The following is a 16,319-nucleotide window of genomic DNA, read 5'->3' as shown; positions in this document are numbered from 1 at the left end:
AAGAGTTTTATAGTGTCCAGTCTTATATTTAGGTCTCTAATCCATTTTGAGTTTATTTTTGTGTATGGTGTTAGGGAGTATTCTAATTTCATTCTTTTACATGTAGCTGTCCAGTTCTCCCAGCACCACTTATTGAAGAGACTGTCTTTTCTCCATTGTATATCTTTGCCTCCTTTGTCATAGATTAGTTGACCATAGGTGCGTGGGTTAATCTCTGGGCTTTCTATCTTGTTCCATTGATCTATGTTTCTGTTTTTGTGCCAGTACCATATTGTCTTGATTACTGTAGCTTTGTAGTCTAGTCTGAAGTCAGGGAGTCTGATTCCTCCAGCTCCATTTTTTTGCCTCAAGACTGCTTTGGCTATTCGGGGTCTTTTGTGTCTCCATACAAATTTTAAGATGATTTGTTCTAGCTCTGTAAAAAATGCCATTGGTAATTTGATAGGGATTGCATTGAATCTGTAGATTGCTTTGGGTAGTATAGTCATTTTCACAATGTTGATTCTTCCAATCCAAGAACATGGTATATCTCTCCATCTGTTGGTATCATCTTTAATTTCTTTCATAAGTGTCTTATAGTTTTCTGCATACAGGTCTTTTGTCTCCCTAGGTAGGTTTATTCCTAGGTATTTTATTCTTTTTGTTGCAATGGTAAATGGGAGTGTTTCCATAATTTCTCTTTCAGATTTTTCATCATTAGTGTATAGGAATGCAAGAGATTTCTGTGCATTAATTTTGTATCCTGCAACGTTACCATATTCATTAATTAGCTCTAGCAGTTTTCTGGTGGCAGTTTTAGGATTCTCTATGTATAGTATCATGTCATCCGCAAACAGTGACAGTTTTACTTCTTCTTTTCCAATTTGTATTCCTTTTATTTCTTTTTCTTCTCTGATTGCCGTGGCTAGGACTTCCAGAACTATGTTGAATAATAGTGGTGAGAGTGGACATCCTTGTCTCGTTCCTGATCTTAGAGGAAATGCTTTCAGTTTTTCACCATTGAGAATGATGTTTGCTGTGGGTTTGTCATATATGGCCTTTATTATGTGGAGGTAGGTTCCCTCTATGCCCACTTTCTGGAGAGTTTTTATCATAAATGGGTGTTGAATTTTGTCAAAAGCTTTTTCTGCATCTATTGAGATGATCATATGGTTTTTATTCTTCAATTTGTTAATATGGTGTATCACATTGATTGATTTGCGTATATTGAAGAATCCTTGCATCCCTGGGATAAATCCCACTTGATCGTGGTGTATGATCCTTTTAATGTGTTGTTGCATTCTGTTTGCTAGTATTTTGTTGAGGATTTTTGCATCTATATTCATCAGTGATATTGGTCTGTAATTTTCTTTTTTTGTAGTGTCTTTGTCTGGTTTTGGTATCAGGGTGATGGTGGCCTCATAGAATGAGTTTGGGAGTGGTCCTTCCTCTGCAATTTTTTGGAAGAGTTGAGAAGGATGGGTGTTAGCTCTTCTCTAAATGTTTGATAGAATTCGCCTGTGAAGCCGTCTGGTCCTGGACTTTTGTTTGTTGGAATATTTTTAATCACAGTTTCAATTTCATTACTTGTGATTGGTCTGTTCATATTTTCTGTTTCTTCCTGGTTCAGTCTTGGAAGGTTATACCTTTCTAAGAATTTGTCCATTTCTTCCAGGTTGTCCATTTTATTGGCATAAAGTTGCTTGTAGTAGTCTCTTAGGATGCTTTGTATTTCTGCGGTGTCTGTTGTAACTTCTCCTTTTTCATTTCTGATTTTATTGATTTGAGTCCTCTCCCTCTTTTTCTTGATGAGTCTGGCTAATGGCTTATCAATTTTGTTTATCTTCTCAAAGAACCAACTTTTAGTTTTATTGATCTTTGCTATTGTTTTCTTTGTTTCTATTTCATTTATTTCTGCTCTGATCTTTATGATTTCTTTCCTTCTGCTACCTTTGGGTTTTGTTTGTTCTTCTTTCTCTAGTTTCTTTAGGTGTAAGGTTAGATTGTTTACTTGAGATTTTTCTTGTTTCTTTAGGTAGGCTTGTATAGCTATAAACTTCCCTCTTAGAACTGCTTTTGCTGTATCCCATAGGTTTTGGGTCGTCGTGTTTTCATTGTCATTTGTCTCTAGGTATTTTTTTATTTCCTCTTTGATTTCTTCAGTGATGTCTTGGTTATTTAGTAACGTATTGTTTAGCCTCCATGTGTTTGTCTTTTTTACGTTTTTTTCCCTGTAATTCATTTCTAGTCTCATAGCGTTGTGGTCAGAAAAGATGCTTGATATAATTTCAATTTTCTTAAATTTACTGAGGCTTGATTTGTGACCCAAGATGTGATCTATACTGGAGAATGTTCCGTGCGCACTTGAGAAGAACGTGTAATCTGCTGTTTTTGGATGGAATGCCCTATATATATCAATTAAATCTATCTGGTCTATTGTGTCATTGAAAGCTTCTGTTTCCTTATTTATTTTCATTTTGGATGATCTGTCCATTGGTGTAAGTGAGGTGTTAAAGTCCCCCACTATTATTGTGTTACTGTTGATTTCCTCTTTTATAGCTGTTAGCAGTTGCCTTATGTATTGAGGTGCTCCTATGTTGGGTGCATATATATTTATAATTGTTATATCTTCTTCTTGGATTGATCCCTGGATCATTATGTAGTGTCCTTCCTTGTCTCTTGTAACATTCTTTATTTTAAAGTCTATTTTATCTGATATGAGTATAGCTACTCCAGCTTTCTTTTGATTTCCATTTGCATGGAATATCTTTTTCCATCCCCTCACTTTCAGTCTGTATATGTCCCTAGGTCTAAAGTGGGTCTCTTGTAGACAGCATATATATGGGTCTTGTTTTTGTATCCAGTCAGCCAGTCTATGTCTTTTGGTTGGGGCATTTAATCCATTCACATTTAAGGTAATTATCGATATGTATGTTCCTATGACCATTTTCTTAATTGTTTTGGGTTTGTTTTTGTAGGTCCTTTACTTCTCTTGTGATTCCCACTTAGAGAAGTTCCTTTAGCATTTGTTGTAGAGCTGGTTTGGTGGTGCTGAATTCTCTTAGCTTTTGCTTGTCTGTAAAGCTTTTGATTTCTCCATCAAATCTAAATGAGATCCTTGCCGGGTAGAGTAATCTTGGTTGTAGGTTCTTCCCTTTCATCACTTTAAGTATATCATGCCACTCCCTTCTGGCTTGTAGAGTTTCTGCTGAGAAATCAGCTGTTAACCTTATGGGAGTTCCCTTGTATGTTATTTGTCGTTTTTCCCTTGCTGCTTTCAATAATTTTTCTTTGTCTTTAATTTTTGCCATTTTGATTACTATGTGTCTCGGCGTGAGTTTCTCCTTGGGTTTATTCTGTATGGGACTCTCTGAGCTTCCTGGACTTGGGTGGCTATTTCTTTTCCCATGTTAGGGAAGTTTTCGACTATAATCTCTTCAAATATTTTCTCTGGTCCTTTCTTTCTCTCTTCTCCTTCTGGGACCCCTATAATGCGAATGTTGTTGCGTTTAATGTTGTCCCAAAGGTCTCTTAGGCTGCCTTCATTTCTTTTCATTCTTTTTCCTTTAGTCTGTTCCGCAGCAGTGAATTCCACCATTCTGTCTTCCAGGTCACTTATCCGTTCTTCTGCCTCAGTTATTCTGCTATTGATTCCTTCTAGTGTAGTTTTTATTTCAGTTATTGTGTTGGTCATCTCTGTTTCCTTGTTCTTTAATTCTTCTAGGTCTTTGTTAATCATTTCTTGCATCTTCTCAATCTTTGCCTCCATTCTTATTCCGAGGTCCTGGATCATCTTCACTATCATTATTCTGAATTCTTTTTCTGCAAGGTTGCCTATCTCCACTTCATTTAGTTGTTTTTCTGGGTTTTTTTCTTGTTCCTTCATCTGGTACATAGCCCTCTGCCTTTTCATCTTGTCTATCTTTCTGTAACTGTGGTTTTTGGTCCACAGGCTGCAGGATTGTAGTTTTTCTTGCTTCTGCTGTCTTCCCTCTGGTGGTTGAGGCTATCTAAGAGGCTTGATGGGAGGCTCTGGTGGTGGGTAGATCTGACTGTTGCTGTGGCGGTCAGAGCTCAGTACTCTTCTTCAATTTGTTAAATCTGGTGTATCACATTGATTGATTTGTGTATATTGAAGAATCCTTGCATCCCTGGGATAAATCCCACTTGATCATGGTGTATGATCCTTTTAATGTGTTGTTGGATTCTGTTGGCTAGTATTTTGTTGAGGATTTTTACATCTATATTCATCAGTGATACTGGTCTGTGATTTTCTTTTTTTGTAGTATCTTTGTTTGGTTTTGGTATCAGGGTGATGATGGCCTCATAGAATGAGTTTGGGAGTGGTCCTTCCTCCGCAATTTTTTGGAAGAGTTTGAGAAGGATGGATGTTAGCTCTTCTCTACATGTTTGATAGAATTCACCTGTGAAGTCATCTGGTCCTGGACTTTGGTTTGTTGGAAGATTTTTAATCACAGTTTCAATTTCATTACTTGTGATTGGTCTGTTCATATTTTCTATTTCTTCCTGGTTCAGTCTTGGAAGGTTATACCTTTCTAAGAATTTGTCCATTTCTTCCAGGTTGTCCATTTTATTGGCATAGAATTGCTTGCAGTAGTCTCTTAGGATGCTTTGTATTTCTGTGGTGTCTGTTGTAACTTCTCCTTTTTGATTTCTAATTTTATTGATTTGAGTCCTCTTCCTGTTTTTCTTGATGAATCTGGCTAGTGGTTTGTCAATTTTGTTTATCTTCTCAAAGAACGAGCTTTTAGTTTTATTGATCTTTGCTATTGTTTTTTATGTTTCTATTTCATTTATTTCTGCTCTGATCTTTATGATTTCTTTCCTTCTGCTAACTTTGGATTTTGTTTGTTCTTCTTTCTCTAGTTCCTTAGGTGTAAGGTTAGATTGTTTATTTGAGATTTTTCTTGTTTCTTGAGGTAGGCTTGTATAGCTGTAAACTTCCCTCTTAGAACTGCTTTTGCTGCATCCCATAGGTTTTGGATCATCGTTTTTTCATTGTCATTTGTCTCTAGGTATTTTTTGATTTCCTCTTTGATTTCTTCAGTTATCTCTTGGTTATTTAGTAACATGTTGTTTAACCTCCATGTGTTTGTGTTTTTTTATGTTGTTTTCCCTGTAATTCATTTCTAATCTCATAGCGTTGGGGTCAGAAAAGATGCTTGATATGATTTCTATTTTCTTAAATTTACTGAGACTTGATTTGTGACCCAAGATGTGATCTATCCTGTAGAATGTTCCGTGCGCACTTGAGAAGAAAGTGTAATGTACTGTTTTTGGATGGAATGTCCTATAAATATTACTTAAATCTATCTGCTCTATTGTGTCATTTAAAGCTTCTGTTTCCTTATTTATTTTCATTTTGGATGATCTGTCCATTGGTGTAAGTGAGGTGTTAAATTTTCCCACTATTATTGTGTTACTGTTGATTTCCTCTTTTATACCAGTTAGCAGTTGCTTTATGTATTGAGGTACTCCTATGTTGGGTGCATATATATTTATAATTGTTATATCTTCTTTGTGGATTGATCCCTGGATCATTATGTAGTGTCCTTCCTTGTCTCTTGTAACATTCTTTATTTTAAAGTCTATTTTATCTGATATGAGTATAGCTACTCCAGCTTTCTTTTGCTCTCCATTTGCATGGAGTATCTTTTTCAATCCCCTCACTTTCAGTCTGTATGTGTACCTAGGTCTGAAGTGGGTGTCTTGTAGACAGAATATATATGCGTCTTGTTTTTGTATCCATTCAGCAAGCCTGTGTCTTTTGGTTGGAGCATTTAGTTCATTCACGTTTAAGGTAATTATCAATATGTATGCTCCTATGACCATTTTGTTAATTGTTTTGGGTTTGTTTTTGTAAGCCCTTTTCTTCTCCTGTGTTTCCCATTTAGAGAAGTTCCTTTAGCATTTGTTGTAGAGCTGGTTTGTTGGTGATGAATTCTCTTAGCTTTTGCTTCTCTGGAAAGCTTTTGATTTCTCCATCGAATCTGAATGAGATCTTCGCTGGCTAGAGTAATCTTGGTTGTAGGTCCTTCCCTTTCACCACTTTAAGTATATCATGCCACTCCCTTCAGCGTTGTAGAGTTTCTGCTGAGAAATCAGCTGTTAACCTTATGGGAGTTCCCTTCTATGTTATTTTTCGTTTTTCCCTTGCTTCTTTCAATAATTTTTCTTTGTGTTTAATTTTTGCCAATTTGATTACTATGTGTCTCGGTGTGTTTCTCCTTGGGTTTATCCTGTATGAGACTCGCTGTGCTTCCTGGGCTTGGGTGGCTATTTCCTCTCCCATGTTAGGGCAGTTTTCAACTATAATCTCTTCAAATATTTTCTCTGGTCCTTTCTCTCTCTCTTCTCCTTCTGGGACCCCTATAATGCGAATGTTGTTGCGTTTAATGTTGCCCCAGAGGTCTCTTAGGCTGTCTTCATTTCTTTTCATTCTTTTTTCTTTATTCTGTTCTGCAGCAGTGAATTCCACCATTCTGTCTTCCAGGTCACTTATCTGTTCTTCTGCCTCTGTTATTCTGCTATTGATTCCTTCTAGTGTAGTTTTCATTTCAGTTACTATATTGTTTATCTCTGTTTCCTTGTTCTTTAATTCTTCTAGGTCGTTGTTAAATATTTCTTGCATCTTCTCAATCTTTGCCTCCATTCTTTTTCCGAGGTCCTGGATCATCTTCACTATCATTATTCTGAATTCTTTTTCTGGAAGGTTGCCTATCTCCAATTCATTTTGTTGTTTTTCTCGGGTTTTATCTTGTTCCTTCATCTGGTACATAGCCGTCTGCATTTTCATCTTGTCCATCTTTCTGTGAATGTGGTTTTTGTTCCACAGGCTGCAGGATTGTAGTTCTTCTTGCTTCTGCTGTCTACCCTCTGGGGGATGAAGCTATCTAAGAGGCTTCTGGAAGTTTCCTGATGAGAGGGACTGGTGGTGGGTAGAGCTGACTGTTGTGGTGGTGGTCAGAGCTCAGTAAAAGTTTAATCCACTTGACTGTTGCTGGGTGGGGCTGGGTTCTCTCCTTGTTGGTTGTTTAGCCTGAGGCAATGCAACACTGGAGCCTACCTGGGCTCTTTGGTGGGGCTAATGACAGACTCTGGGAGGTCTCATGCCAAGGAGTACTTCCCAGAACTTCTGCTGCCAGTGTCCTTGGCCCCACGGTGTGACAGAGCCACCCCCTACCTCTGCAGGAGACCCTCCAACACTAGCAGGTAGGTCTGGCTCAGCTTCCTGTGGGGTCACTGCTCCTTCCCCTGTGTCCGGATACGCACACTACTTTGTGTGTGCCCTCCAAGTGTGGAGTCTCTGTTTCTCCCAGTCCTGTCGAAGCCCTCCGATCAATTCCCACTAGGCTTCAAAGTTTGATTCTCTAGGAATTCCTCCTCCCATTGCCCGCCCCCAGGTTGAGAAGCCTGGTGTGGGGCTCAGATCCTTCACTTCAGTGGTTGGACTTCTGTGGAATAAGTGTCCTCCAGTCTGTCAGTCACCCACCCAGCAGTTATGAGATTTGATTTTACTGTGATTCTGCCCCTCCTACCAGCTCATTGTGGCTTCTCCTTTGTCTTTGCATGTGGGGTATTTTTTTGGTGAGTTCCAGTGTCTTCCTGTAGATGATTGTCCAGCAGCTAGTTGTGATTCTGGTGTTCTCGCAAGAGGGAGTGAGAGCACGTCCTTCTACTCCACCATCTTGTTTCCTCCCTAGTAGAATACTTTCTAATAGAGAAAGAATTTGTCATATCCTTTGTTGCACTAGATCTACCACTTTTATATAGTGCTTCACTTTTATTGAGTTTTTGTGCCTTTTTTATGTTTTTAATTATTGCAAAATTTTATTGTATCATTCTATCTAATTCTGTTGTTTAATGGTTCTGATGAATCAGTATGTATTTTTAAAATGTGTTATTGTAAACTCACATTTAGAGGGACTTCATTTGTGGGACTATTATTTTGTCTTCACTGGAAATATGTCCTTCTAGAGGATAGTTGTTTTTCCTACTGTAATACTACCACTATTATATGGCTCTTTATTAGAATGGAACTTCCCATATCTTTCAGAGATTGTAAATCAAAACACAAAGCACAGGTAAGAGGAGGCATGTGAATTCAGATTTCCAAGGGAGATATTTTATTCTGAGTGACAGTCTAACTGATAGCCAGGCTTGAGACAGTCAAATTTCCATGTGTCTTTCTACTGTCAGATAGATATTTCTAATATATAACTTCACAAAACTACATGAGTTCTCTCTTCATAAATGTTGGACCATTCCACACCTTGTGCAGGTCTATGGATTTATTTCTTGACACTCTTGTAACATCTATAACCAAGCATTTTGTTTGTCAAGATAATCAAATGCTGAATAATATTCCACTGTGTGTATATACTAACTTTCGTTATCGATTTATCTGTTGATAGAGTGGAATATGTCTATTATCTTGATTATAGTGATGTATCTATCATGGGTATTTGTGTATGTCCAAACTCATCAAATTGTACACATGAAATATGTAGACTTCTGTGAATATCAATCATATCTCAATAAAGCTGTTTTTTTTGTTGTTGGTTTTTTTGTTTGTTTGCTTTTGTTTTTAAGATGGTGAAATGCTCCCAGGGAAGCTAAAGTATCTCCATCAACTTTTCTCTGGATATTTTTTAAAAATTTCTTTTATCTTCCTTTTTTTCTATTTTTATTTTATCTTTTCTTTCTTTATTTTAGCCTGAGTGTGTAATTAAAAAGATATTTGTTATAGTTCAACTGGTAATTCTAGATACTTTGCAACAGGAGGTGTTTCAGGAAGTTTTTAATTCTCTATATTGTCATAATGATAATTTATATTTTCACATAAATTATATAATGTTTTAGGACATTTTAGGGTTCAAGTAGATGTTAGGAAATACCAAAAAAAGCACCACTATCTGGGAAGACTTAGCTTTTTCATTTTATCTTATCTGTAAAATGGAGCTGATGTTGATTCCTATCACTTTTTTATTTAATTGAAGTAAGATTGACTTACAATATTATATTAGTTACAGGTGTAAAACATACTGTTTCAAGTTTCCAAAAATTGAATTTTTCAATTCAAAAATTCAATTTTTATACATTACAAAGTGATCACCCCAATAAGTCTAATTACCATCTGTCAGCATACAAAGTTATTACAATGCTATTGACTATATTTCCTATGCTGTACATCAGCAGTCCCAAACCTGTTTGGCGCCAGGGACCAGTTTAATGGATGACAATTTTTCCACGAATGGGGGGTGGCGTGGGATGGTTCAGGCAATAATGTGAGTGGTGGTTCAGGCATTAATAGCAGCAATGGGGGGATGGTTCAGGCAGTAATGCGAGTGATGGGGAGTGATGGGGAGTGACAGATGAAGCTTCACTTGCTCACCTTCCACTCGTCTCCTGGTGTGCGGCCTGGTTCCTAACAAGCAGCAGATAGGTACCAGTCCCCAGTCCAGGGGTTGGGGACACCTTCTGTACATTACATATTCTTGACTTATTTATTTTGTAACTGGGAGTTTGTACTGCTTAATCCCCTTCATCTATTTTGCCTATCCTCCCAGAACCCATCTCTCTGGCAACCACCAGTGTGTTTTCTGTATCTATGAGTTTGTTTTATGTTTGTTTTGTTTTTAATATTCCACATATAACTGAAATAATCCAGTATATGAGTTTGTCAGTCTGACTTAATTCACTTAACATAATACCTTCTAGATCCATCCATGTTGTCAAAAAGGCAAGATATTATTCTTTGTATGGCTGAGTAATATTCCATTGTATATTCATATATATATATATATATACACATATACATATACACCACAATTTCTCCATTTATCAATGGACACAGGTTGTTTCCATATGTTGCTGCTGTAAATAATGCTGTAATGAATATAGTGGTGCATGTATCTTTTTGAATTAGAATTAGTGTTTTTGTTCTCTTCAGGTAAATATCCAGAAGTGAAATTGGTGGATCATATATATGGAAATTCTATTTTTCATTTTTTAAGGAACCTCCATATAGTTTTCCATAGTGGCTACACAAATTTATAATCCCAATAGTGCACAAGTGTTCATTTTTCTCCCCATCCTCTTCAACACATATTATTTGTTGTCTTCTTGATGATAGCTACTCTGACAGATGTGAGGTTGTATCTCATTGTGGTTTTGATTTTCATTTCCATGAGGATTAGTGATGTTGAGCATTTCTTCATGTGTCTGATGGCCATCTGTAAGTCTTATTAGGAAAAATGTCTGTTTAGGTCCTCTGCCCATTTTTAATTGGATTGTTAGGATTTTTTTTTTGATATTGAGTTGTATGAGTTCTTCATATATTTTGGGTATTAACCCAAAATGTCCAATTAACCACTTATTGGACATCTCATTTACAACAATTTTTTTCCTATTCAGTAAGCTACCTTTTTGTTTTGTTGATGGTTTCCTTTGCTGAAAAAGCTTTTTAGTTTGATGTAGTCCATTTGTTTGTTTTTACTTTTTGTTGCCCATGCCTGAAGAGACATATCCAAAAAACTGGTGTCAAAGAGCATAGTGTCTATGTTTTATTCTAGGAGTTTTATGGTTTCAGTTCTTACATTTAAGACTTTAATCCATTTTGACTTTATTTTTGTATATGGTCTAAGAACGTGGTCTAGTTTCATTCTTCTGCATGCAGGTGTCCAATTTTTCCAATACCATTTATTGAAGAGACTGTCTTTTCCGCATTGTTTAATCTTGCCTCCTTTGTCCTAAATTAATTGACCATATAGGTGTGGATTTATTTTGGGGCTCTCTTTTCTAACCCATTGTTATGTGTCTCTGTTTTTGTGACAGTACCATACGATTTTTTACTATGGCTTTGTAGCATAGTTTGAAATCAAAGACTGTGATACATCCAGCTTTATTCTTTCTCAAGATTGCTGTGGCTATTCTAGGTCTTTTGTGGTACCATACAAATTTTAGATTATTTTTTTCTAGTCCTATAAAATGTTATGGGGTACTTTGATAGGGATTGCATTGAATTAGTAGATTGTTTTGGGTAGTGTGGACATTTTAACAGTATTAATTCTTCCAATCCATGATCATGGAATATTTTTCAATTTATTTGTGTCATCTTCAATTTCTTTCATCAATGTTTTATGAATACATCAATGTTTTCAGAATACAGATCTTTTATCACCTTGGTTAAATTTATTCCTAGGCATTTTATTTATTTATTTATTGATGCAATTGTAAGTGGAATTGCTTTCTTAAATTCTCCGAGTATTTATCATGAATGTTGAATATTTTGTCAAATGTTCAATGGATGTTGAATTTTGTGAAATACTTTTTATGAATCTATTGAGGTGATCATACGATTTTTATCCCTCATTTTTGATAATGTGTTTTATCTCACTGATTGATATGCAGATATTGAACCATCCTTGCATCCCATGAATAAATCATCCTTTATCATGGCACATCATCCTATAAATGTACTATTGAATTTTGTTTTCTAATATTTTATTGAGGATTTCTGCATCTATGTTCATCAGGGATATTAGCTTATTTCTATTTCTTTTTTTTTGTAGTGTCTTTGGTGTTGGTATCAGGATAATTCTGGCCTGGTGGTATGAATTTGGAAGCTTCCCTTCCTCTTCAATTTTTTTAAAACAGTTTGAGAAGGATAGGCATTAACTTTTCTTTAAATGTCTGGTAGAATTCACCTGTAAAGCTGTGTGGTCCTGGACTTTTTTGTTTGTTGGGAGTTTTTGGATTACAATTCAATTTTATTACTAGTAATCAGTTTATTTGTGTTTTCTATTTTTTCCTGATTTGGTCTTGGAAGATTGTATATTTCTAATAATTTATCCATTTCTTCTAGGTTGTACAATTTGTTGGAGAATTATTATTCATAGTAGTTTATTATGATTCTTTGTTTTTCTGTGGTATCAATTGTAACTTCTCTTTCATTTCTGACTTTGAGTTCTTACTCTTTTTTTCTTGCTGAATCTTGCTAAAGGATTTTTGATTTTGTTTATCTTTTCAAAAACCAATTCTTAGTTTCATTGATCTTTCCTTTTAATTTTCAGTTTCTATATTAATTATTTCTGCTATCATCTTTATTATTTCCTTCTTTATACTAATTTTGGGCTTTGCTTTTCTTTTTCTAGTTCCTTTAGTTTAAAGTTAGATTGTTTGAGATTTTCCTTGCTTCTTCAGGTAAGCCTGTATCACTATGAACTTCCCTCTTAGAATATTTTTGCTGCATTCTATAGGTTTGGGAAAGTTGTGTTTCCATTTTCATTTGTCTCAAAGTATTTTTTGAATTACTCTTTGATTTCTTTTTGACTCATTGGTTATTTAGTAGTGTGTCTTAGTTTCCATGTGCTAGTGTTTTTTCCAATTTTCTTGTGATTGATTTCTAGTTTCAAATTATTGTTGTCAGGAAATAAATGTTTGGTATGATTTCAGTCTCTTAAATTTATTGAGACTTATTTTGTGGCCTCACATATGATCTGTCCTGGAGAATGTTCCATTTACACTTGACAAGAATGCATATTCTGCTATTTAGGGGTAGAATGTTCTTTATATATCTATTAAGTCTACCTGGTCTAATGTTTCCTTTAAGGCCAATGTTTCCTTATTGACTTTTGGTCTGGATGATCTGTCCAATTGATGTAAGTGGTATGTTAAAGACCCCTAATAATATTACTGTTAATTTTTTTCTTTATTTTTGTTAATAATAGCTTTTAATATTTAGGTACTTCTATGTTAGGTCCATAAATCTTTACAAACGTTATATCTCCTTCTTGGGTTGACTCCTTTATCATTAGGTAATGTTCTTTGTCTTTTGTTACAATCTTTGTTTAAAGTCTATTTTGTCTGATATGAGTATTGCTACCCTAGATTTCTTTTTGTTTTCATTTCCATTTTTCCATCCTTTTACTTTCAGTCTCTGTGTGTCTCTATATCTGAAGTGCTTCTCTTATAGTCAGCATATAGATGGATCTTGTTTTTTTAATCCATTCAACAACCCTATGTCTTTTGATTGGAGCACTTATTTCATTTACATTTAAAGTGGTTATTTATAAGTATGTATGTATTGCCATTTTGTTAATTGTTTTCTGGCTGGTTCTGTAGTTCTCCTCTGCTATTTTCTTCCTCTCTTGGTATCTTCCCTTGTGGTTTGATGTTTTTCTTTAGTGTTATGTTTGGTTTCTTTCTGTTTATTTTTGTGTATCTCTTATAGGTTTTTGGTTTGTGGTTACCATGTAGTATGTATGCGTGTGTGTGTGTGTGTGTGTGTGTGTGTGTGTGTATGTATTTTAATCTGGTAGTTGCTTAAGTTTGAACACATTCTAAAAGCACTGCATTTTTACTCCCCACATTCCATGTTTTGTTTTTGACATATTTTACATATTTTTTATTTTATATATCCCTTAACTACTTATTGTAGTTACAGCTGATTTTTTAAAAATTTTGTCTTTTAACCTTCATACTAGCTTTTTAAGTGGCTGATCGACTATATTACTATATATTTGCCTCTACTAGTGAGTTTTTTTTCATATATTTTCTTATTTTTATTGATGGCTTTCTTCCCTTTAACATTTATTCTAAGGCTAGTTTAATCTTAATGGACTCCTTTAATTTTTCCTTGTCTGGGAAACTATCTCTCTTTTTAATTCTGAATGATAACCTTGCTAGGTAGAGTATTCTGGTGTGTTGGGTTTTTTTTTTGTTTTTTGTTTTTGTTTCCTTCAGCACTTTAAATATATCATGCCACTCCCTTCTGGACTGCAAAGTTTCTGATGAAAAATCATCTAATAGTTTTATGAAGGTTCTCTTGTATGTGACTAGTTGTTTTCCTCTTGCTGCCTTGAAATTATCATTACTTTATCTTTATTAAAGATAAAGATCTTTATCTTTATCTTTTTTTATCTTTATCTTAACTTTTGCCATTTTAATTGTGATATGTCTTGGTATGTATCTCTTTGGGTTCAGCTTGTTTGGGACTCTCTGTGATTCCTAGACCTGGATATCTGTTTTCTTCTCCAGTTTAGAAAAGTTTTCAGCCACAATTCTTCAAATAAGTTTTCTGCTCCTTACTTGCTCTCCTTCTGGGCTCTCTGTATGCAAATGTTAGTATGCTTGATATTGTCTCAGAGATCCCTTAAATTATCCTCATTTAATTTTTTTTTTCCTTTTTGTCATTCCGATTGGGTGATTTCCAGTATTCTGTCTTCCAAATCACTGATCTGTTGCTCTGTATCATCTAATCTGCTGTTGATTCCCTCTAGTTTATTTTTCACTTCAGTAATTGTATTCTTCAGTGCTGAATGGTTCTTTCTAATATTTTCTAGTTCTTTGTTGAACTTCTCATTGTGTTTCTCCATTCTTCTCCTAAGTTTGGTAAGCACTTTTATGATCAATTTTGACCTCCTTATCTGGTTAAAGCCTTGTCTTTGCTTACCTCTCTTTAATTAGGGCTTTTCTTAAAGTTTTATCTTATTATTTTATTTGGAATACAGTCCTCTGTCTTGTCATTTTGTTTGACTTTCTGTGCTTATTTCTATGTATATGTGTTTATTTCTATCTCTCCTCGTCTTGAAGGTGTGGCCTTGTGTAGGCAACCCCTGTTTTGACTGTGTGTACCAGGGGGCTTAGCAAGCCAGCTGGAGCTGGATTAGGTATAGACCAGGGACATCCTGGGGTGCACTGTATCCAGGCTACTTACCTGGACAGCTGGAGCTGGAGCAGGTATGGGCTGGGAGGGTCCCATGGTGTGCTGTGTCAGGGTTGCCCTAGTGGGATGGCTAGAATTAGAGTGGGCACAGGCCAAAGCCAGAGGTCCTGGTGTTACCACACCAGGGTGCCTTGGTGGGAATGCTGTAGCAGAGTCAGGTGAGGCTGGGTGGCCCTCCTTGGGGGAGTGGCTGGAGCTGATGTGGGCCAGGGGCCTGAGGTTTGCTGGGTTGGCTGTGGCAGGCTGACCAGAGCACCTGGATTATGATCCTGCCTGCATTATCAAGGTGGAGGGAGAATGCAAAAAATGACGCTCTCTGGTGTCTCTGACCTCAGAGAGAGTTCCAGCAGTTTCCCACCCATCTGGTAGATGTTCTAAGGTTAGTATATGGATTTTCCTCATGTATTGTCTAGGTACCCTTTAAACCACTGTTTCTTGCTGTGCCCCAGTGGGAGTAGGTCTTCACATGAGCCCCTCAGTGATATCCCTCCCTAATGTAGGTCACCAGAGGTGGGGTTCCCACTGATATCATGTTTTTGTCTCTCCTACCTGTCTCCATGTGGTGCCTCTATAGTTTGTTGTGCTGAAGCTGTTTAATCAGCCCTCAGTTCTTCTTCAGGAGGAATTACTTTACATGTAGGTGTAAATAGAGTGTGTTTGTGGGAAGAGTTAAGTTCCGGGTCTTCCTACATTTTCATCTTGGACCAGAGCCCTAACCCTATCATTATTCCTGCCACCATTTCAAGATTAAATGAGGGAATACCTGAAGAGTACTTAGAATTGTGCCATGTATATTGTAGATACTGAATTAGTGCTGAGTATTATTATTATTATTAACATTATTATTTAACTGTCTAGTAACTCAGGGAAAGCTTCACTGATTAGGTTTAGCTCTGAAAGAGAAATAAGAGTTAACTTGGTAAATATCAGTTATTATTGCTTTATAAGAACCATGTAGCTTCTCCTGACCCCTAATTAAAATAAAATATAGTGGGTTAAAGCAATAATAAGTTATTATTTTTTGTGATTCTATAGGTCAAGAATTATAACTATGGAGATTACTTGTTGTGCATGATATTTACTGGAGACAATCAACTGATGGCATTTAGTTGGCACCTAGATTGGGATAAATGCTCTAAGAAGCCTTCACTCACAAGTTAGGTGCAGTGGTGTTCCATCATGTAACCTCTGTCTATTCAATAACTTAGCCCAAGCTTCTTTACAGCATGGTGGCTATCTTTCTCAGAGAGTGTTCTATGAGGACAAGCTCTAATGTGCAAGAACTGATTAGACCTTAGCTTGCTAATGTCTCATTGGTCAAAGTAAACTGCATGACTCATCTAGAGTCAGCGTGGGAATGGGTTACAAAAGGATATGAATTTTAGCTCTCTGGTTTATGTGTGACCACCAGGTAAGAATCTATCACAGTGAAGAAGGTAAAATAATGTTTCACGCACTTAGACATGTATGTACGAGTGTTCAGAGATAGTAAAGATCAAAGAACATGAAAGAAGGCCAAAATTGTTAAAGGTGAAATTCAGAGACAGTGTGGGTTATGGAGTGGAGCTAGAATACAAGGTAGGATGCACAC

The sequence above is a fragment of the Balaenoptera musculus genome, chromosome 20, assembly GCF_009873245.2.
Source record: "Balaenoptera musculus isolate JJ_BM4_2016_0621 chromosome 20, mBalMus1.pri.v3, whole genome shotgun sequence".
In the NCBI taxonomy this organism is placed as follows: Eukaryota; Metazoa; Chordata; class Mammalia; order Artiodactyla; family Balaenopteridae; genus Balaenoptera; species Balaenoptera musculus.
This window is presented reverse-complemented; position numbering follows the sequence as displayed.